This window comes from Delphinus delphis, chromosome 9, assembly GCF_949987515.2.
Source record: "Delphinus delphis chromosome 9, mDelDel1.2, whole genome shotgun sequence".
Lineage (NCBI taxonomy): Eukaryota > Metazoa > Chordata > Mammalia > Artiodactyla > Delphinidae > Delphinus > Delphinus delphis.
Window position 1 is genome coordinate 86299568 of NC_082691.1, and position 23364 is coordinate 86322931.

The 23364-nt window shown below is 52.4% G+C and overlaps 1 pseudogene; it reads left to right on the forward strand.

Annotated features, from left to right (window-relative positions):
- The first annotated feature begins 13734 nt into the window (after positions 1-13734).
- LOC132430766 (cleavage stimulation factor subunit 1-like) lies at positions 13735-15335 on the forward strand (annotated as a pseudogene).
- Positions 15336-23364: the final 8029 nt, after the last annotated feature.

The window sequence follows — 23364 nt, forward strand, 5'->3', positions numbered from 1 at the left end:
CTCTCCTACCTCCTTCGTGTAGTGGAGGCAAAGGTCCATTCCCAGTGCCTGCTCCAGCCCCACTGGCCTTCTTTCCCAGCCTTGCTCTGCCCTGGGAGCCTCTGCCCTCACCATCTCCGTGGCTGACCCCTCTGGTCCCCAGGTCTCTACCCTGAAGATCCTCAGAGGCACCACCCTCTGCCCCTGGAGTTTCCTCATTGTGGAGCTCGGTTTTCTTCAACTATCTCATTATCATTTGTATGCTCTGTGTTTTCTACCTCCCCCCCCCCCCCCCCCCCCCCCCCCCCGCCCAACTTAAACTTAAGCTCTGTGTGAGCAGAGACCCCACCTGGCCTGTCCCCAGAATAAAGGGCTGGGTCTGGGACTTAGGAATGGCTTCTATAAAGATGTGTCAAATGAACATAGGAAGAACTTTCTAGCAGTGAAAGCAATTTAAAAGATCCTATGGATGCCCCCAGGAGGACCTATCTATCACAGTAGGGATTCAACAGAGGCACTGCAGGTGGGTCTGCAGGCATGGAAGGCAGTTAGACTAAAGCCCTAGCGACTCTGAGCCTGGCTTTGCCGGTAGTCAGACTAGGTCTCCACTAGGACCCAGGTTGAATAAAGAGAGGCCTTTACCTGCGTGAGAGTCCGGGAGCCTCCTGGCAGGAAACTCGTCCTAAGGGAGGATAGAATCATGCACATCTCTCAGGTTCTACAACAACAGGCCAAGGCCAGAGAGAAGTTTCAATTCTGAGGCCAACAAATATCTGTTTCCAAGGCTGTGCTGTGGCCCAGCTCCCATACAGAGGGGGCTGAATCACAAAGAAAAGAAAGGCAAAAAGAGACGCTAGGCACCGAGAGAGCAGGAAGCATCAGTGGCCCAGGCTGCGATGGCCAGAGGCTCCATCCGGGCAGAGAGCAGCGCGGTCTGCAGCACGGCAGGAACCCGGAGGGCTACTGCGTAGCCTGGGAAGTTAAGCCGGTGTGGGCGTGACCTGCCCAGAACATGAGGGCCCTCTCCTAATTAGCACAAAGGTGCCGTCTGGGCCGGCACCAGGGCAGGTGGTAAGGACGTTGGGTGGCCAGACTGGAGAGCTGTGTTCTCACATGGCACGCTCCCTAGTTATAGACGGGGACTCCAGGAGGGTGGGTCCTGGGAGCAGGGAGCCAGGAAAATACTGGCCCGTTTATAGTCTCTGTGGCCCATTTTTACCCCTGGACTCGTTGTGTCTGAGAAAACAGAGTCGCGGATGTTCCTTAGATTATTAAATTATCCTGCGTTCACCTTCAGTGTCGCAGGAATTTCCTGACACTTCCTTGCTGTGCTGTCAGAACACTTCACACTTCAGTAGTGAGCCAGAAAGAAAGTCGATAGAACTAGAGTTGGGAGGGATTTCTCACTGACTTGGTACGATGGACAGCTTGCCTGTCACTTCCGGTTCCCCGGTGGGGGAGGAGAAGAGGCTGGTGAGTGAGTCCCTACCTGCCAGGAACCCTGTTCTATTTGGAGCGGTAAGGCACAAAGAACACACATACACACACACACACACACACACACCAAGACTGAACGAATGCATCAGAGTTCCGAGGGCTGCCTTCACTTGCATTGATGGGGCTGGGGGTGGTGGTGTGGGCAAAGGGAGGTCTTTTAGCTGGTGACTCAGCTCAGGGCACAAGAATCCTAATCTTGTTTAGAGAGAGGTGTGACATTAAAGGGCACTTCTGGAGAAAATGATCATAGAGTGTTCGCTCCTTCTGTGACAGGCACGGTGTTAGATGGAGACGCTTCATACAAATGAAGTCACTTAATTCCCACATCAGATAAGGACCCTGATGCCTAAAGAGGCAGCCTGCACTGTTCCATAGCTAGCAGGACCAGGGGCAGTAAGGGGTACAGTAGACAGACCCACAGGGACACGTGTCATGGGTACCATTTTTTTCATCATTGAATCCTCAGGGCTTACTTCAGAGCCCAGAGCATGGTAGTTGTTCAATAAATATCTGTGCAATGAACGAAAGCAAGACAACCTGCCAGAATATTCTAGTTTATGTTGTAAGAGCATCTCCACGTGCTCAGCTCACCTCGATCCTCATGTATACCTTGTGAGGAGGGACGGGAGCAGGTATTCTCCCCGCCGCTGTTGCATTGGTAGGGGTGTTGTTATTGTTACCGTTCTCCTTTTGCGGAGGACAGAATTGACAGGGAGATCAGAGAGTTTAATTTTCCCTGTGAAGGGAAGAGTTCAAGGTCCTGCGCATGTCTTCTGATCTTCTGATCCCAAAGCCCGGGTTCTTCCCAGTGTACCCTGAGGGCAAAGAAATGTGCTGAAGCCTCCAGAAACTGCCTTATTCTAGTGGGGAAGCTCTTGTCTTCCTTGGGACATGTGCTCCCCCACTCCCGCCTTCTCCTCACCTCCCTCTCTACTCAAAGATAAACTGTCCTTCCCCCCTTGGAAGAGGGTGACCCCCAACGCCAACTCTCACCATCCCTGTAGCCCTTCCACCGAAAAGTTTGGATACACTGGGAAAAGCCCCGGGCTTCCTAGTTAATCCTGCAAAATCACTCAGCTGCAGCTGGTCTCAGTTAATCCGCCACACGCAGGCGATACCACCTCAGGACTGGAGGGCTGACTAAGGGAAATATTGTATGGAAAAGTGCTCTGTACATTTCGAAGTCTATGCAAATGTTAATTATTATCATTTTTAGAGCTCTGCCTCCCTAGAGGTTCTCTGCGTGGCATCTAGAAATGTCCAGATTTTCCAAATCTCACTCTGAAGAGGGGCAAAATCTAATTAGTGCCTCATGCCTTTCCTTCTGCGGGAGTGATGGGATGGGGTCCACGTAAGAGGAAGAAGGAGGCCATGAGGAAGAGAGGGGACACTCTGTTTTGTAGGAAGCGGGGGGAGTAGGATTTTGTCAAACAAACATGAAGCCAGGCCAGGCCAGTTTGCCCCCCACACCTTAGCTCAGAAATAAACTTGGATGGGGCTTCCCTGGTGGCACAGTGGTTGAGAGTCCGCCTGCCGACGCAGGGGATGCGGGTTCGTGCCCCAGTCCCGGAAGATGCCATATGCCGCGGAGCGGCTGGGCCCGTGAGCCATGGCCGCTGAGCCTGCGCGTCCGGAGCCTGTGCTCCGCAACGGGAGAGGCCACAACAGTGAGAGGCCCGCGTACCGCAAAAAAAAAAAAAAGAAATAAACTTGGATGAGGCAGACTTTTATTCTAGGTGAATTTTGAGTAGAAGGGGAGGTTATCTGGTTCAACAAGAATTTATTGAACTTCTGCTATGTTCCCTGAAGGCACTATAGGAATATACGGAAAGGCACAGACGCACCTCACTGTTCCAGGTTTCACCTTTCTGATAACTTCATCCCTCTGGAATAGTCAAGGAAGGAAAAAAAAGTCACTGATTATCAGAAACATGCCATAAAGTACACATATGCATTTGTATATTTACTCTGAGCCTCTTAATTCTTCATTTGCACATAGTTCTAGCAGATTAAGAAGTCATGAACTTGAAAGGGAAAGAGTTGCTACTACTGGTGGGTCTGTAAACAGTGGTCTAAAATTAGCCTTTAGGCTACCTTTTTTTTTTTTTTTTTTTTGGCCACCCCACGCAGGATGCGGGATCTTAGTTCCCCGACCAGGGATCGAACCCGTGCCCCTGCAGTGGAAGCATGGAGTCTTAACCACTGGGCCGCCAGGGAAGTCCCCTCCTTTTTTTTTCAAGCAAGGTAGACCAGAAAGAAATCTACCAAAAATGGTGATGAGAACTCAAAGTCAGCTATGATTTCCTGTGTGGGATAAACGGCCTTATGTATCTCTGTAACTTCTGTATTGACATCACTGTATGACCACGTGGTACAAAACAAATGGAACCACAGAACATGAGAATTAAGATGAACACTTGGTGTCCTCAGGCCGACCTCCGAGAGCCAGAGAGGTGAAGGAACTTGCTTAAGGTTGCACAGCTAGCCAGGCAGGGTGAGGAACAGCACCCAGCTCTCCTGGTCCTACCTGGCCCGGGGTCCTTTCTCCTGCTCACACAGGGTTCCTAACCGAGACCCCGAGTTCCCAAGAAAAACTCAAATTCTGTTCCAAGTCTTCTGACGCACCAGGAGTGCGTGATTCCTTTTAGAAAGAATTCCATCGTAAATGATGACAATGAAGAAAAAGTCGGCAGCTTACGGAGGTGCCCTGGGGAACCGATGCCCACAGACACACTGCCAGCTATCTGGGGAAGAGTCTAATCCCGATGAAGCTGACAGGAAAGGTTTTCCTGTGGGGAGAAGGAAGGCTCCCTTCCTTCTAGGAGCCCACACTGACTTGGAGGGTCTGGCCAGGCAGAACTGACTCACGATCAGCGAGGGCAGCCCAGGCAGGAGAGCCAAAGTGTGGTGCCGACAGGCGGGCTAATGGACGGGCAGACTCCCAATCCCCCCGAAACGTGCCAGCGGAGCCTGTGCAACACCTCATCAGGCATATAAATACCAGCCAGGCTTATTACTGGGAGTATGTGGCCACATTATTTTAACTCGACGGTCCTGTCCCTGTTGGTGGGCATCCTGCCAGTCTGCATTCCCACATCCTGCTGCCGACTCGGGGCCCACCCGTTTCTATATCGAGACGCTCCTCTCCATAAATAAAGAACAGGAGTCAGGCACAAAAGAAAGGCCATTTCAAGCGCCGGGAAGGCTGTCACATGGGCCAACAAAGGGCAGGAAATGCTGGGCGGTGGCCCCGTGTCCGTCCCCAGGCCCAGCTCACCTGGCTGGGCCTTTGTGCGAAAAATGTCAGGCCCAAGTCCCGAACTTCCTGCCATTTGTCAGGCTGTGCCGTGACCTGGAGTTCACCGAAACGCTTGCTGCTCCCAACAATACACACAGGCATCCTTTGGAAAAATTCTCTCTCTCTCCCCTCGAGGCAGCAATGGCTTTTTATGGAAGTGGCCGGGGTGGGAGTGGGAGGGTCCCGGGCTGAGAAATGGAAAGTTTCGGCTGTATTTCTCTCTTGAAGAAGCCCGGCTCGGACAGGGCAGGGAGAGGTCAGGATCCCAGGCCTGTGAGGCCAGAGGCTCTGGGGCCTCACCCCAGCACTGCTCCTGACCAGCTTGGAACCATGAGGTCATTGGGTGGGTGACTGTTTCTATGACCTATTTGTTTTTTCTCCTATCCAGCACCCTAGGTGCTCCCATCCCATCTGCCTCCCCTGAGGTTCCAGGATTTTATTGCCCATGCAATCAGTGTCAAGAATACCTGTCTGCCTACAGAGGAGCAAAAATTCAGGCACTATGTCTGAGACAGAACTGAAGGCCTGGGGTTACCACTGCCCGACCAGCCATGTCCCTGGCTCCCAGCCTGGATCTTGTGAGAGGAGACTCACGGAGGCTTCTCCAGGCAACAACCAAGCAAAGACGTCAACCCCTCACTCCACTCACTTGAGCTGTGCTCCCCTGGTGAGGGGCTGTAGACAGGGGCTCCCAAACACTGGAACGGACATTGATAAAGTAGTCACCCGTCCCCTGTGAACTGAAGAAAGAGAAACAATGAATTTTTCAGCTTCCTAAATGTCTTCCTTTGAAAGGACTGTCCTTTTATTCTGAGATTATTTCTGAAATGAAGAAGAAAAATGCGGTGAATTTTTCCATACTGCTAGGATTGTCCTTTATTCTGGGATAATGTTCTTCCTACTTTCCTAGTGCTACTTTGTGAGTGTTAAAATGTGCTTTTGTGTATGACATCACGGAAATTAAAAGACATTTTTATCTGATGAAACAAAAAGCTGACAATCCTGTGCTAGCCCTCCAAACAGAAACAAAAAAACCCACCACCTGCAGCTTGTAATGTTCCCAAGTCTATGAGCCACGGTCTAGGGCACATGCAAGGAGCAGGACACTGGGCGCTGCCTTCAAGGAGCCCGCGACTTGGTGGAGGCCTACAGACTTGTAATGGCGATGCCCTGCACGACCTCAAGGGATTCTGTGCAGAGACGTGGGGCAGATGTTACTTGTGCTGTTAGAGCTCGGGGGGAGGCCGGTCAGTGAACGCCTTGTTTGAGGTAAGGGCTCAATTAACGTTGGCTGAATAAATGAATGACTGGAAAGCATCGAAGAGGACTTGGTGAAAATGGGACTGGGAGGGTCTTGCCGAGGGGGAGGAGCTACGGAAGGGTGTTGCTGGTCAGCAGGTCAGCTCGGGCAGAGGCATGGAGGCCCAGAAGAGCCTGTGTGTGAGGGTGCTGGGGGGGGGCTGGCCTCTTCTCAGGAGCAGAGACAACCCTAACCAGAGTAGCGGGCTGTGACGTTAGGTAAGTGGAGGAGTACCTTGAGCCAGACAAATAAATATGTTTCGATTTGAGGCAGCCGTCACTAGGGAGCCACGGAAGGATCTCGAGCAGGGCAGGGCCAGGGTGAAATGCTAAGTGAAGACGTCAGTCTGGCAGCTGCGTGGAGGGGTCCTGGAACCCAGAACCCAGGGGAGCTGTCCGAAGACTCCAGCCTGCAAGGGCAGCGGGCCGGGGCTGGGGCTGTGGTGCTGGTGAGGGGTGCCGCCAGGATGGGAAGGGTGCTGGACTGCGCCTGAGATTTTAATCCAGGAGTCTCAGGAAGTTTTGCCATGACTGAGTGGATGGAAATGTGGCCGAGATGGGAGGTTTGGATTCAGGCAGAGGGTGAGCTTGGCCTTGGGTCTGCCAATTCTGAGCAGATGACTGGGGTTACAAGGACAAGGGTCCAGCTGCCCGGGGGGCTGGGGTGAGAGAACCAAGGAGCAGCAGGGCCACCCCCTCCCCCGGGGGGAGGGAGAGGCCACCTGTGCTCTCGCGAGCAGGGGCTGCAGTCGTGGTATCTGATGGGGGTGGATGTGCCGGCCCTTCCCAGAAGGTCTGCAGCCTGGCCTAATAGTGTGTGGAATTCAGGCCTGGATGAAAGGCGTTGAAAGCTGCCCGGGACGAGCGGCCACTCTCCCTGGGAGGGGGGCTGTGAGGAGGCCTGCATGCTCTGGCAGCCAAGATAACCCCGGGTTATTTCAGGAAGAGAGCCCTAAGAAGAAAAAGAGGTCAGTGGCCAGCAGATGGGCAGATAATCCGGCTTATCTGAGAGACTGGCGAGAGAGGGCCCTCTGGGGCCCGTGTCCTCTGAGACGGGAAGGTGCCAAGTGCATCAGAGCGAGAAGAGGGGGTGGGAAGAGGACCAGCGGCCGCGGCCCCAGCTGGGGAGGGGGCACCTCGCGGCCCGGCCCCGTCTCTCTCCCGGCGGCAGACAGAAGTCCCTCTGGCTCAGATGGGAGATGGAGACCGGAGTTCCCTGAGGTCACCCCAAATTCAGGAGCTCCAGACCTTATTCAGGGTCTGAATGCCCGACAACAGCCCCAGAGACGGCAGGCTTTTTACGTTTTACTCTTTCAGGTTGTTCAAGGGTCAGGTGCCCACCTGCATTTACTGGAGGCTCAGTGCCCGCGTGGTGTGTCGTGTGGGTGCGTGTGACGTGGTGGGTATGTGCACGTGTGGGTGCTGTGTGGCTGTGGGTGTGTAGTGAGTGTGACGGGTGGGTGTGATGCACGTGAGTGTGTGTGTCCAGTGCGGGTCTGGGGGTGGTGTGTGCAGTGCACGGGTGTGCCGCAGCGCGTGCTCGAGGTGTGAGTGGAGCCGTCTCCTGGCCCGGCCTCGCCCCACTCCCCATCCTCGTGAAAGCGCAGCTGAGCCTTCACCGCCCCGTGGGGGCAGAGGCTCTCAGCTCCACGGGACGTGGTCCAGACTTCTCAAGACGTCCCTGGAGGCCTTCAGGATTCAGCTCAAGCCCTTCGAGCCCCCTTGGCCAGCCTGCCCTCCCAGGGACCTCCTGTCTCTTCTGACAGGCGTGGGTTTTCCTGTCTCTGAGTCCCCGTTCAGACAGTTTCCTCTCTGTGGAAGGGCCTGCCCATCCTCTCCACCTCAGAAAGCACCTTCGTCCTTGAAGGATCAGCTCCCAGACGCTGAGTGGGACGTTTGGCTGGAGCCATCCTCGCCCACGCCCTCTGCCCGCTGCCCTCCACCGGCTCACACCCCAGCGCTGCCCATCATGCACGGATGCCCCCTCACAGCTCATCACGGGAGGAGGCCCGTGTGGTCTGGGCTGCCAGCATCGCACTGAAACGCCCCTAGGACAAGCATGGGGCGCCGGGCCCAGGCTCTGCACGCTCACCCTAGGAGTCCTCTCTGGGCTTCCCCCAGGCCTGAGTTCCATCCCGCAGGGCCCTCACTCCCTGGTCTGAACTGCTGCAGACACATTTTCCCAGGGCTGTCTTTTTTAACATTTTAATTGAGGTGTAATTGACATATAATGTTATATTGGTTTCAGGTGTCCAAGGTAACAATTCAGGTATTTGTATACTTTGTGAAATGATCGCCACAGTAAGTCTAGTTACCATCCATCACTTTAGCCAGGTAACCTTTAGGATTCACTCTCCTGGCAGCTTTCAAGTGTGCGCTACAGTGTTGCTGACCCCAGTCAATCACGCAGTCCTCCACCCCCGTCTTGACAGGACCTCACACCCACATGGTCACACTAGGCCTCGTGCCCCGGTTCTCGACTTTCCTGAGGGCACCGCCATGCCCCCTGCACCCGGGCTTCAAAACCGGGCCTCCTCCGGCTGCCCTGCCCCCAGGCACCGACCGCGTGTGCTCTGCTCCTTCCCCCCTCCCTCTCCACTGCAGGTTTTTTTTGTGCCTCCGGATTAGACCGCAGGAGCAGCAGCAAATACTGACGAAGCATGGTATAGACTTAGTCAACAGGAGGATCAATCCAGCCCCTCCCGCCCCTTCGCCCTGCAGGGGAGAACACTGCAGTGAGTGGTCAGTGTGGCACCCCACAGACCTGGGTGAGATCTCCTTTGGGCTGGATTCCCAGCAGCCCGAGCCCAGGGCCTGCCGTGCACTGCCACACTACTCTCCAGAAGGACGGCCCCACTCAAATTCCCAGCTTGTGTGTCTCTGTTACCCACCACTGCATGCTTCACGTGCTTCTGAGCTTTGGGGGTTTCCTTTTCTGTATAGTTTGTCCACACTTTTGCCTGTTTCCTGGTGGGACTGCAGCCCCCTCCTCACTGATTTCTAGAAGTCCTTTGTATATTGTTGATATCAGAGGATACCTAGAATTAGAATAAAATCTATGTCAGTTTTAGACTTCCTCCCATTCTGTCCTCCATCTACGAATTTTGTTCCTGGTATCCTTCAATGGCAATGAACCCTTCATTTTGATGCCGTCAAGATCAAAACCAATCTTTTAAATTCTGGTGTGTGCTTTTGAAGTTTTAAGATGTCCTTTCCGGTTTCTAAGTCACAAAAACATTTTCCTAGGTTTTCTTGTACTAACCTTAAACTTACTTATCTTTATCTAGCATTTTCCAAAGTGACAGGCACTCTGCCAAGTGCTTTGGAGACACTATCTTTTTTTTTTTTTTTTACATCTTTATTGGAGTATAATTGCTTTACAATGGTGTGTTAGTTTCTGCTTTATAACAAAGTGAATCAGTTATACATATACATATGTTCCCATATCTCTTCCCTCTTGTGTCTCCCTCCCTCCCACCCTCCCTATCCCACCCCTCTAGGTGGTCACAAAGCACGGAGCTGATGTCCCTGTGCTATGCGGCTGCTTCCCACGAGCTATCTACCTTACGTTTGCTGGTGTATATATGTCCATGCCTCTCTCTCGCTTTGGAGACACTATCTTAATAGGTGGAGACTGTTTTAGATACTTTGCATGTATTACTTCCGTGGATCCTCACAACATAGGAGGTGAGCACAGTTATTACCATCCTCATGTTACATCTGAGGAGACCGAGGTACTGAGAGGTTAAGTAACTTCTAAGTAACACACAAGTTGAAGAATCTGAGAGCCTGGCTCCAGAGACTGTGTCCTCAACCTCTATGCTAACCCATCTGTCTAGTGTGACCTTCACAGCAACCCCTAGTGTGGTAGTTAATTTTATGTAGCAGAGTGACTGGGCTGAGGCAGGCTCAGAGAGCTAGTAAAACTGTATTTCGGTGTGTGCCCGTGAGGATGTCTCTGGAAGAGATTGGCAGGTTAGTATTTGAGTCAGTAGACTCAGGAAAAGAAAATGCCTTCACCAGTGTGGGTGGAGATCACCCAATCCATCTGAGGACCTGGAGAGAGCAAAAAGGTGGTGGATTTGCTGTCTCTGCTTGAGCTGAGACATCAATCTTCTCCTGACCTTGGACACAGGACATGGGCGCTCCCGCTTCTCAGGCTTTCAGACTAAGAACAGGACTTGGGCCATCTGTATCCGCCCACCCCCATTCTCAGACCTTCGGCCTCAGGCTAAATTACCCACCAGCTTTCCTGGTTCTACAGTTTGCAGACAGAAGATCATGGGGCTTCTCGGCCTCCATCATGGCTTGAGCCAATTCATATAATAAATCTCCTCTTCCATATACATCCTATATCCTATGGGTTCCATTTCTCTGGACATCCTGACTAATACACTGACACAAGATGAACAGGGGCCATTCCTGGGGAAAGGGGAGAAGCTGCCCCAGCTCGCAGCCCCAAGCTGTGCCCTGAGCCGCTGCACTGTTATCTTAACCTCAGTCCCTCTGGGAAAACCTGAGACCTGGAGCTGGGTGGTGCATTTTGGGAAGTGATCTCAGAGCACAGGAGTGGGGGATTGAAAAGAGTGAATGGGGAATGAGGATGGGCCAATCCAAGGATGAGTTTTCAGGCTGGTCCCTGCTGTGGCAGCGGGGGCTCCGTCCTGCTGGGAGCCTCCGAGGAGCACACGGAATGGGACTCCGAATTATCCCCAGGAGCAAGAGGACAGCATTTATCAAGCAGCTCCCCTCCCCCATTGTGGCAAAGCTTAGCTTCTCACCTGTGTGAGTGTCCGGAGGGCTGCCCTGGTCACAGAGGAGCCCTGGGGCAGAATGGTCACAGGTGCCTCTGACAGGTGCTGTCAGATGCCACCTGGGCAAGGCTGGTGCTGCAGCCAAGCCTGGGTCTGGGCGGAGGGCACGTGAGGCCAAGGTGCTGCCCGGAGTTGTTACTAATGTTTGCTCCTGGTTTCTCTCCCTGCAGGCCTGTCTCACTTCTTCAAGCAGACAGCTGGCTTCTGGTAGGTGGGTGCAACCTCGGTTCATTCGTCTTTATTTTCTCCACGATGCCCAGTGTGCTGCTATAACAACCCCGCCCTTTCTGCTCCTGGCACCAGGGGTGGTCTCTACATGTGCCGATGCCTTACTCCTAGTGGGAGCCCCGTGCTAACGCTTTACGCATGATGACATGGAGGCTAAGAGGTTTAGGGACCAGTGCAACAGAGCTAAGGTCAGAATCCAGGCTGGCGCTATGCACAGGCCTCCTCAGGGCTGGCTGAAGGGGGAGCCCCAGCTGCTTCTGTCTGGACCACCGAGACCAGCGGGAAGCAGGAGGGAGGTGTCCTTTACTCAGAGGAAATGGCTAGAAGCTGAACAAAGGCCCAGAGGCAGGAGAGCCTGGGCTTGTATAAGGAAGAGCAGTTTGGCTAAGTGTCGAAAATTTGTGGGTGGCACTCCTAAAAGAGTTGCCATTTGGAGAGGGGTGAGGGGAGGAGAAGGCAGCAGGGGTGATTTTTTTTTCTACAACTAGTTGGCAGTGGGTGGGGGAGCTTGCGTTGGACTTTTAAAGCCCCTGTCACACTGCAGTCTCTTTGAGGGCAGGAACCTCTGCTTCTCCTTCTTTGTGTGACAGAGAAGCAGAGAGACGCCTCCCCCCGCCCCCTGCCCACTCCCGGCCGTGTGCATGGGTGTGTGTGCCCTTCATCGTGGACGTGGTGGGTAGAAAGATAAGCCAGGGTGGTGGCCGCTCCTGGCTGGCCCTTTCAGCATATCCCCTGGTTACACTCTCTCTCCTATTCTAACCCACCTACCAGACTACCCTCACCCCACAGCTCAAGGGGCAGCTCCACCCACTCGTCATCACTTCCATTATTGTTTTTCAGCAAACAGTCTAACAGTCCTTGGGGACTCCTCTATTGCGTCACGTAGGAGCAGAAGGGTTGTTCTCTCTGTAGATTCCTACCAGCTGCCACCCTCCCCGGGCTCTCACAATTCAATGGCACCAGGAATGGAAGAGAGGAGAGAGCCCTTGACCTGTGGCCCGGGTGGCCCTTGGCCCTTGGCGTTGGAGGTATGACTTGTCCTTGGTCTCCCTCCTGCATGTCCCTCCTGTGGCTTCAGCAAATTCTCTGTCCCCACAAGCAACTGCCTTATGGCCCACCTCCTTCAGCCGGCCCTGGTCCCAGGCTCCCGGCTCTCACCCCTCCCCTCCAACCCCACCTCCAACAGGTAGCCACAGCTAACAGCGGTATGTATTTGTGATATATATTCAAAACCAGAAGCATACGATGTGTATCCCTGTGCCAATTGCTCGCTCACCTCAATAATATCACGGCCACCTTTCCGTGGACTGTGTATGGACCCGGCTCATCCTTTTAAATGTCAGCACTTGCACATGATGTAATATTTTGAACAGGTTCTCTTCCTGTTATTTATTGAGAAACTGTCACGGGCAAGGCTATATTCTGGGGACCAGAATGTACATTCTAATAAAGGAGACAGGAGGTATAAAAGTAATTCAATAAATAAGCCGCAGCATTATGGATGGTGTTAAGTGTTGTGAGGAAAATAAAACTGGGGGGGGGGGTTGAGAAAGGAGGTGACATTTGACGACTCAGATACAAACTTCAGGATAACAAGAAAGATGTATACTTGGGCCACGTCCGACTCGGGGCTGGGACACACCCTGCTGACGGCATCTTTGAGCCCATGGGATGGAGATGGTGGGGATGGTGAGGGGTGAGCCCCGTGGCGCTAGTCTTCCCTCTTATTCAGTGTCCTCGGGGGCGGTGGCAGCGGTCCAGGCCCAGGGACAGATGCAGAGGCCCACATCCCCGGTGGCTGGACTCTTTTTCACAGGCCTGCCAGGTGCAGCTGTAACACCGCCTCACTCCTGTGACCACTTCACGTAACAAATGGACTTTCTTCTTTGAAAAACTGAATAAAATGCCTAGCCTGCCTCTGCTTTCACAACATACTGTTTGTGAAAGGGCTTGAAGGAAGGAAAGTTTCAGAAAAAAAAAAGAGAGGAAATTCTCTCTATGTTTTCTAGGTCTGCTGTAACAAAGTATCACAAACTGGGTGGCTTCAAACAGTAGAAATTTCGTGTCTCACAGTTCTGGAGGCCAGAAGTCTGAAATCAAGGTGTTAGTAGGTTGGTTCCTCCTTAGGGACTCAGAGGAAGAATCTGTTCCTCTAGTCATTGGATTAGGGCAACCCTAATGACCTCATCTTAACTAGATCTCATCTGCAAAGACCCTATTTCCAAATAAGGTCATAGTCACAGGTACTGGGGGTTAGGACTTGAATATATCCTTTTCGGGGGACACAATTCAACCCCTAACAGTATCTAATGTCATCTTCATCATCAGCATCATCATTGTCATTATCATCACGAAAAACTCAGGGTTAAAAAACAAACACCACGGCTTGAGTCACGCCCCAGCGGAGACGGTGCACAGGCGCACTTGCTCCGTAAGGCCCCGGAAGTGGTGGCGCCAACCTGCCGCCAGACCCGCGGTGCTCTCCGGATCTGACCGGATTTGTCCGTGAGGCAGCAGTTCCTTGGCGTCAGGGTTGTCGCGTAGGAGATAAAGTCGGAGGAGGTGAACGAATCTCTAGATCGCGCCTTTGGCAGGGAAATTATCTTCCTCTTCTCCCCGATGCACAGAACCAAAGTGGGCTTGAAGGATCGCCAGCAGCTCTACAAGCTGATCGTTAGCCAGCTGCTCTATGACGGCTGCATCAACACTGCTAATGGCCTCGTCAATGAAATCAAGCCTCAGTCTGTCTGTGCACCCTCGGAGCAGCTCCTGCATTCATCAAACTAGAAATGAAACGACTGTGTGCATGGAGAAAGGTCCAGAAGAATTCATACCACCATGTTAACAGTATCTCTAGGTGATATAATACAAGGAATGGAAAACGATGATACTGCAGTTCACTATGCAATTCGTCCGTCAGATACAGTTGCCCCTGGCACAGGAATTTACCTGGAGTTTGATGCAGATGTCCAGATTATGTCCCCAGAGGCTTCGGAGTACGAAACATGCTATGTCACATCCTGTAAAGGACCATGTCGTGTAGCTACCTATAATAGAGATGGGCAATTAATAGCTACTGGATCTGCTGATGCTTGCATAAAAATACTTGACACAGAAAGAATGTTGGCCAAAAGTGCCATGCCAATAGAGGGCATGATGAACGAGACTGCACAGCAGAACATGGAAAACCACCCAGTGATTCCAACTCTTTACGACCACGTGGATGAATTCACGTGTCTTGCTTTCCACCCAACAGAACAGATCCTCGCCTCTGGTTAAAGGGATTATACTCTTAAATTATTTGATTATTCCAAACCAGCTGCAAAAAGAGCCTTCAGATACATTCAGGAGGCTGAAACGTTATGCTCCATCTCCTTCCATCCTTCTAGAGACCTTACTTGTTGGGGCTCAGCAGCCTACTCCTCGACTTCATGATATCAACACATGTCAGTTCTTTGTCTCTTGCAGTCCTCAAGATCAATACACTGATGCCATATGTTCCGTTAATTACAATCCTAGTGCCAGTATGTATGTGACTGGTAGCAAGGACGGCTGCATCAAATTATGGGATGGTGTTTCAAATCGATGCATCACAACTTTTGAGAAAGCACACGATGATGCTGAAGTTTGTTTTGCCATTTTTTCCAAAAATTCAAAATACATTCTGTCAAGTGAAGAAGACTGTAGCTAAACTTTGAGAAATATCAACAGGGCGAACCCTGGTCAGATACACAGGTGCTGGCTTGAGCAGACAGCAGGTGCACCGGATGTAGTCCGTCTTCAACCACACGGAGGACTGCGTGCTGCTGCCTGACTAGAGGACCATCAGCCTCTGCTGCTGGGACTCAAGAATGGCCGAGCGGGCTTCCCTGGTGGCGCAGTGGTTGAGAGTCTGCCTGCCGTTGCAGGGGACGCGGGTTCGTGCCCCGGTCCGGGAGGATCCCACATGCCGCGGAGCGGCTGGGCCCGTGAGCCATGGCCGCTGAGCCTGCGCGTCCGGAGCCTGTGCTCCGCCATGGGAGAGGCCACAACAGTGAGAGGCCCGTGTACCACAAAAAAAAAAAAAAAAAAAAAGAATGGCTGAGCGCCGGAACCTGCTCTCCCTGGGCCACAACAACATCGTGCACTGTATCATGCGCTCGCCCACCAACCCCGGCTTTGGGACCTGCAGCAACGACTTCGGGGCGTGGTTTCGGTACGAGAGGTCGACCACGGACTAGAGCCGCCTGCGTTAAACAGGGTTCTTTTCTCGAGGACTCTGCCCCTCCTTCCCCTTGTGTCCCATCACCAGCTTCAGTGGTAAGTCGTTGTACCATCTCTGGCAGTTGTGCTGCCACCTCTACGTCCTTCTGGGATTTGTAGGAGCCTTTTTTTACCTTGATGGAGAATCTTGGTGGAAAAAGATGGAAACACGTATCTGTGCGGTTGTTCTGCACCCACTGATTATTACATGGTGATTTTCATCGGTTTTGTATATACAGGACTTGCTATTTCTCTTGATCATTTGAAGAAGGATAGAGTATTAAAGTGCTTTCCAGACCTCAAATGGATCTATCATGAAAAAAAAAACCTACCAAAATGCATCATTAGCAAACTGGATATGCCTGTTTTTGTGTGGGTGGTAGTCTGCTGTGACATGACAAAGGCAGTGACAGATTTGCAGGAACCTGGGAGAGACAAGACTTAGGTCCCGCTTGGCGCTTCTCAAACAGCAGTGAACACATGAACCACCTGGGGCTTGTAAAAAGGCAGACCCTTGTCAGTAGGCCTGGGGCAGCCCTATGTTCTGCATTTCTGTCAAACTCCCAGGTAACGCCTCTACCGCTGGTCCATGGACCACGCTGTGTAGCAAGGGTCTGATGGATTGCCACCATACAGGCCTCTGCTCTGCCTAAGGCCCAAGCGTTGGTCACCTTTGAAGAACCTTGCCCTCTTTCTCCCATGACCTTCATGATTTCAAGAGCCAGCCTGGAGGGCTTCACACGTGTCACTTCCCACTTAGGTGGTCCCAGCTGTGATGTCTTTCCCTTCCTAACCCGCTCCTCACGTGGCACGTTGTCTTTTCTTAGCCTCACATTAGTATTCTAGTGGACAGCCTCACTGACGGTGGAATGCACTGGGGGAGCCCAGAGGAAACTTAGCTGAAAGGAGGGCTGTAAACACGGCGGAGCACAAAACACATTCAGCCAAAAGACCCCCGTTCCTGGACCCCATCCAGACGCGTCCCTTTATTATTTTTGTTCTCCTTCCTCTTTTACTAGACCTTGCCTGAAAACAGCCTGGGTGTTGCTAAGGCAACGCTGTAGAGCCTCCCCCCAACACATCATTGTTTGATTCCAGCAGCAGCAGCCCAAGGAATTTGCTATTTGTTTAAGAGATGAAAGCCACAAACTTCCACACATTCTTCTCCAGTTTCACTCCCCTCGAACTGTATGGCCCGGTCGGAGCGGAGCACATTGGGTGGAGTGGACTCAGGACCCAACAAAATAATGGGTGCTTGAGAATGGTCCTCATCACCCAAAGAGAGAGAAAGAGAGAGATGGGATTTCTCTTGACGGGGCACCAGGGGCGATAACTGTCCTCACTGAGGGTCTGAGATGGGCCTGGTGGGAAAGGAAAGCCTCTCGGTTATGTTCCCTCCCAGCCTCAGATCTGGAAATCACACTTCCCTCGGGGCCTCAATTTCACAGACTGCGACTCTAGGAAGGGTACCTGAAATCCCACGAGCAGCACACCTGACCTGTGCGAAAACACATGGGATGTGGTTCAGGGCGCAGAGTGTTTCAGGAGCACATACAGCCCCATTTAACGAGCTTTATCAGGAAACCACTGTGGCTTGAGGGCCTGTGAGGTAGGTACTGGGGACACAGTGTGCATAGCCCTGGATCTGCAGCTTCTTACCAGCAGGAGCATTGATCCGACGTTGCTCTGCTGCCACTGACAGAATGATTTCTCTCTCGGTCCTTGCTTTTCTTTGTCACTCCGCTTCTCTCACAGACAACCACTTGGCTCCCCCTCTGTGTCGCATCCCAACTCCCTAAGCTGATGCATTTGATTGGTTCAAGTATCACTAGCCCTAGGCCTAAGCTATCTCATAAGACACCTGGCTGACCAATAGAGAGGCAGCCCCTGGTCAGGTGCTCACCCTTGGGTCCAATCAGCTGTAGCCCACCTACCATAGCTCATGCGGTGCAGCATGGCATCTTTAAAGGGAGCTGCAATTATAGGAGGTCTTCGGAGATCTGTTCATCCGCCCAGCGTGAGCTACACGATAAAGTGATGCTTTCAGAAGAGTTCTGGGGAGAGAACAAGATGTCTAAAGATGTCTAATGAGGAGGCTTGATCGAATTTTGTGGTGTGCTGTGATGTGTGATATAATCTCTGTCATCCCACTGAGATTTTGGTGAAATGTACTTCGCTCACCAATGCTTCTGGTGTTAGACATGTGTTGTTTTTTTTGATTAATTCTTATTGGAGTGTAGTTGCTTTACGATGTTGTGTTAGTTTCTACGGCACAGCAAAATGACTCAGCTATACGTATACCTATATCCCCTCTTTTTTGGATTTCCTTCCCATTTAGGTCACCACAGTGCCGTAACTAGAGTTCCCTGTGCTCTACAGCATGTTCTCATTTAGTTATCTATTTTATACATAGTCCCATTCGTGCATGTGTGTCAGTCCGAAGCTCCCAATTCCTCCCCCTCACCCCCTAGACATGTGTTTTTGAAGGTTGGCTGTGCTCACTCTGACCTCCAGGAAGACAGATTTAGAACAGAAGCTGCCCCCCGGGGGCCCAGCCACCATCTGTTACCTATAGAAAAACGTGAGAAGTTCGGCGGCCAATGGAAGGAGAAAATAGGATCAATCTACTGAAGTATCAGGATCATCTGTACACACGGACAGACATAGTGAGGTAGAGATAGAGATCTCCAAAGACACATACCCAGAGAGATACATACAGAGAGACACAACACATATAGCGGCACACTCACACCTGCTGAGACAAGGAGAGCTCTGAAGACAGCCTGTGGCTCAAGTGTGGTGGAAGCGAACACGGCACACAGGAGGGGGAGGCTGTCCAGCACAAAAAGAAGAAAAGAACCATCTTTCTGGGTGCTCAGGAGGTAAAGCAGTCGCTGAACTCATTTTCAGGAGAGGACAGGGTGAGTGATAGGACTGGGTGATTCAGTATAATCCCTTTTCATAGGAAGATACGTCCCTCAAAGTTGAAAAGCAAAAAAACACAACCCCAAAAAGCAGGTGTAGACAGGCTTTTGGAGAAGTTGCCAGAATCCAGATGAGTTCCAAGTGTCTGTTTAGTCTGTGGCCCCAGCGCTCAGAAAGGGACCCCCTTGCGGAACAATGTGATACCTTCAGTGTCTGGAGAAATTGTCAGTTTGGTTAGGGAGCCCACGTTGCACAGAAGGGCGGCTGTCCTCTGCCCGTGGTTCTCACTATGCAGCCACCCATATAGGGACTGAGATCATGAAGGAATTAGATACTGGATTCCAGCCACAGCCAGTCCTGGAGGGAGGCCCAGCACCTGAACAGCGGAAGGGGGAAGAGGATGAGTTGACCCTGTGGTAAGATGTGGAGCTCACACTTGGGCTGTCATGTCTGGAAGGGATCTTGGAGGTCTTCTTGTCCAACCCTTTATTTTTTACAGGAGAAAATGCAAGCTCAGAGATTAAGTGATTTGCCTGGGGTCATGCAGTGAGTTGGTGGTGACCTGACAAACTCATTTACCAACAGCTGCTGCCCTTAACTTAGGTTTTGTTTTTGTTTTTTCCCTCTTAGAGGAAGACCAGGTCTGTGGGGGAGGGCTGGTGAGGACAAAACCCGACAACAGGTCCAAGGGTCTCTGAGAGGGGTTGGTTGAGAAAATACTGTCAAAGAAATTTCTGCTTCATTTTATCTGCAGAATCTTCCCTCCTTCTGGGCCAGCTGTCCCTTGATGAAGCCTTCATTTTGGTCACAAAAGGGGTATGGTAACTCAAGTGCTTCAGAGCATAGGCGATCTGGAGTCCTGGAATCAGGAAAGAAGGGAGTGGAGAAAGGCAAGTGATGGCGTTCAGGGGCAGGCTGGGATGAGTCACAGCACGGAGCCCCCACTCTCCTCTCCTCCCCAGCTGCTTGTGAATCAGTTCATTTGGATGCAAAAGCATCTGGTGGGAGAGGGGCGCCAGTTCAGTGGAGGAATGAGAGGACACAGATCTCAAACTGATAACGGAGGGATCTTGTTCACAACTACCAAAGCCGTGCTGGACCTCCGTACGTGGAGCCTGAAATCACGGGCCAAAGGGGGCTCCGGCTAATCTCTTGATGGAGCCTAGCCATCGTGTCCCTGTCCCTTGCGAATGCTGTTCTTACACTGAACATGGTCTGACTGTCCCCGTTGGTGCCCTCACCACTCTGGGGATGGGAAGTGGGAGAACAAGGCCAAACTCTTCTCTGTGTTGGGAGGTGGGAGAAATGTGACATCAGGTCCACAATGGTTGGCTTGAGGTCTGACAGAGCCGTCAGGACCCAGGCATCCTGTCTCCCAGTCGTCTCTGCCAGCGCACAGGTGCCTTTGATGCTCCCTGAGAACCCAGAGTACTGGAGGACAGCTCTTCTCAGAAAGTAGCACCATATACTGACATCACTGATGACCTGGGCTTGGGGCCGGGGCCAGAGGTGCGAGAGGAAAATGAGGTGAAGAAGCAGCAGAATAAAACCGGTCTCCCCCGCTGTACCCCCTACCCCCAAATGACTCAGGTGGTCTTTGAGATGAGAAAACAGCCACCGAATTCTTTCTGCTCTCTGCTAGGATCTTCCTTTTGAATGCAAAGGAGAGACTGGGAGCTCTTTCAGAGTCAAACACGGATCTTCATCTCAATGCCCAGAGACAAAGGCCAAAAAATGTGAGGAATTTCCAAAGCGTCTCCTTCAAACAGCATCTCCTCCACCCTCTGGCTCAGCTCCACGGGCACTGCTGATGGGGATGGCGGCTTTCTCCTCCTGGCCTGCGGCCCACTCGCTAAAAGCTTGTATCTGAGGAGAAAGGAAATTATGAATCTCCCTGCTCAGCCTCCTGTTCTCCTGCTCCTGTAAGAAGATACCTCTGTGAACCCAGATGGTAGGATGGGCCTGGGGAGTGGCTTCCACTGGGCAGACCAGTGTCTGCCTGGCCGCCCCCCTCGTCCATAGCCACCTTAATGGCGGGTCGAAGGGACGACGCACCCCACCCACTCCAGGGCAATGGGAACATTTTCACTTTCTGACCAAGGCCTTTAAGAGGAACCCTCATTTGGATTGGGGCTCTTTTCTCCTTCCTCTCTGGAGGCTGAATGGATGGGAATAAGCTTCCAGAACATTACAGGGAGTAAAGAAAACTGGGAAGGAGCCCAGGGAGCTCTCATTTTAAAACATCTTTGAGACAGAGCGTGATAGTCAGTGCTCTGGGGACCCCGGCAGTTTGGGCGACCGCCTGCCAGCCCTCAGTACCTGTTTATTTAACACCAACCTCGCCTCCCTCCCTGGTAGGATGCTGGGTTCTTTGGGGGTCACTGCGATCCCTCAGAAAGTGAGAAAAAAACAGAAAAAATAACAACCCACAGATAACTGTTGGAGGAAGGGTTGGTAGTGATAACACTTTGGATTACACAACCCACGTAGGACCACACCAATTATCACATGACACGATAAGCGAAATTACCTCGCTCATTGCTTGCCTTGACCTACCAACTTGGTAGACTTGCCCAGGCTCTCCTTGCTCCCTGCTGGGTGCCAGAATAACTTTCCTCAAGCCCTGGCTTGGTCACGCCAATGGCAACTTTAAAACCCACAGCAGCACTCTCTGACCACAGTACCTGGCCCAGGGGTCTTGGCATGGCACTCAAGGGTCCCCTCTTCCTAGCCTCTACAACTCACCCCGCCCATTGTCCTTCAACATGGCTGCCCTCGCCCGCCCTTTATCCCACCCGTCGCCCTAAGCAGTGCTCTCACCCCTTGACTCTTATCCCGTCCAACATGGAGGACACCTCCCTTCCTCTCCTCCCCCCAACTCCCATTTCAATATGGTACTTCACAGACTCCCTGCTCCTTCTTCACCGCTATCACATTCACCATCTCGCTTGAGTCACTTTTCCCTAGGAAGCTTCTTTGACCAGCCCCACATCCCTACTTGGTGTCAGACAGACCCCGCCTCAGAGCCCTGCATTGTATTCATGGTAGTTTTGGCTTTGGAATTGTCTTTGGGAACTCAGGGGTATATTGGCCTCAAATTATTGGTAACTTCCTTGAGGTCAGGGGAAACCCTCTCCCAATAGTTCTCAAAGTGAGGTCCCTGACCATAGCATCAGCATTGCCTGGGAACTTGTTAGGAATGCAGATGCCCAGGCCCCACCCCCATCCTAACGCGCCAGGGACCGGAGGCCGGCCTGGCAATCTGTGTTATAACATGCCCTCTAGATAATTCTGTTGCACGCTCCAGTTTGAGAACCACGGCATGAATGCTCTGCAGTGTAGTGTTGTGGAACCCAAGTTCATGTGCCTGACACACAGTGAGTGAGGCCCACCAGAAAGTCGGAATTTGGAGCAGAGAAAGGTTTATTGCAAGGACCAAGCAAGGAGAACGGGCAGCTCATGCTCAGAAGGCCCAAACTCCCTCATGGGTTTCAGGGAAGAGTTTTTAAAGACAGATTTGGAATGAGGGCTGCAGGTGGTGTGACTCTTCAGATTGGTTGGTGGGCAGGTACCAGGGTGATGTTCCAGGAATCTCATCATCAGCCTTCTGGTTCCGACTAGTCTGGGGTCCGTGTGCTTGTGCTCAGCCTAAAGTTATCACCCTCCACCTGGTTGGGGGCCGTAGTTCCCGTAGAAGAACTCAGAGATGTTTGTATCAGATCATCCTGTATATCTCTTGAGGAGGAACCAGGACCCTGCCCCAAGCTGCATGATTGTTTCCTGACAACTTTTCCTTTGTTTCTATGTTTCTTCCCTCCCCTAATTAGTAACTGTTTGAATCTGCCTTTTGGAATTCAGGGAAAGTCTAGGAAGCTGGAGCTTTTTTCCTACAAACAGGGGACACGGAAAGGCTTTTGTACCCTGGAGGGCCTCACAGCCTCTGCTTGGTTTCAGTAGTACGGGATTCACCACACTGCATGAGCTTCAAAAACCCATCAGCTGGCTTCCTAACTGATATGGCCCCGACCAGCAGCCCCATTCCTCAGATCTGACTGACTCCATTGGGTCTGTAGGGGTAGGTACCTTGCAGACAGCAGTTTCTCTTCTCTTTGCTCATTGGAAGAGGAAAAAAGGAAGTTGCTTCTGTATGCTCTGTTGTGCCCATCCTTTCCCTGACATGTCGTGGCTGCCCAGAGTTTGGATGGCTGCTGACAGAGAGGGATGGGCTCCCCAGAGGCCCACTGGCTGGCGTGTGCTCCTGGGCCCTGCTGCCCAGAGGATTTCCCAGGTGGTGGATGGCAGGTGGCAGCAGAGGGAGGGAGGGAACCTGGGCAGTGTGTGCTGGGCCTTTGTGGAAATGGGGGGGGAAGATGCACCCTGTACCCCTACCCCGGGCAGCTTTCCTCAGGGAGCAGGGGCTCCCTGTGTGGCCGAGGAGGGCCAGCCTGACATGAATGGAGACCTTGTATCGGGGACCTCGCTGGAGCTGGGAGCCACAACACAGGGGCTTTTCACGAGCAACCTCGCGATAGAGGCGGCATTGAGCGTGACTGGTGGCGCGCGGGCAGACGTGGGGTCTGGCGGACGTGTGGCATCAGTGGAACAACATTGCTACTCCTCCTGCCCCTGCCTTGGCTGGGGTGGGCTGTTAGAGGTCTCCTCTCAGAAGGGAAGACGCAGAGTCACGTTGTCCGCAGTGTAAGCCGCCCTGCACCCCTCTCAGCATTCAAGGCTGCAATGGGGGGTGGGGCAGGAGGTGAGCAAAGGGGGTGCTGCGTGCAGAGAGTGGGCTGGCGTGCTGAACAGGAACGGGTTAAAGACAGCTGCTTGGAGACAACTCCACGGGGGCCTGTGCTACAAGAACGGGGAGGAGATGCCAGAGGCACTCTAACCATCCGAAGGGCGTGGAATCCCAGCGTGCCCTCCAAGGGTTCAGTGGGAGGTAAGGAAAAAGTGCAGCCTTGCTGGGGGCCTGTTTGGAGGCTACAAGTCAGTGACAGATGACAACTGCCCAGGAGGAATCAGGACGGGGGTGACAGTGGGGCTGGGGGCATGGTGGGTTTAATGCTTCCAAAGGAAAAG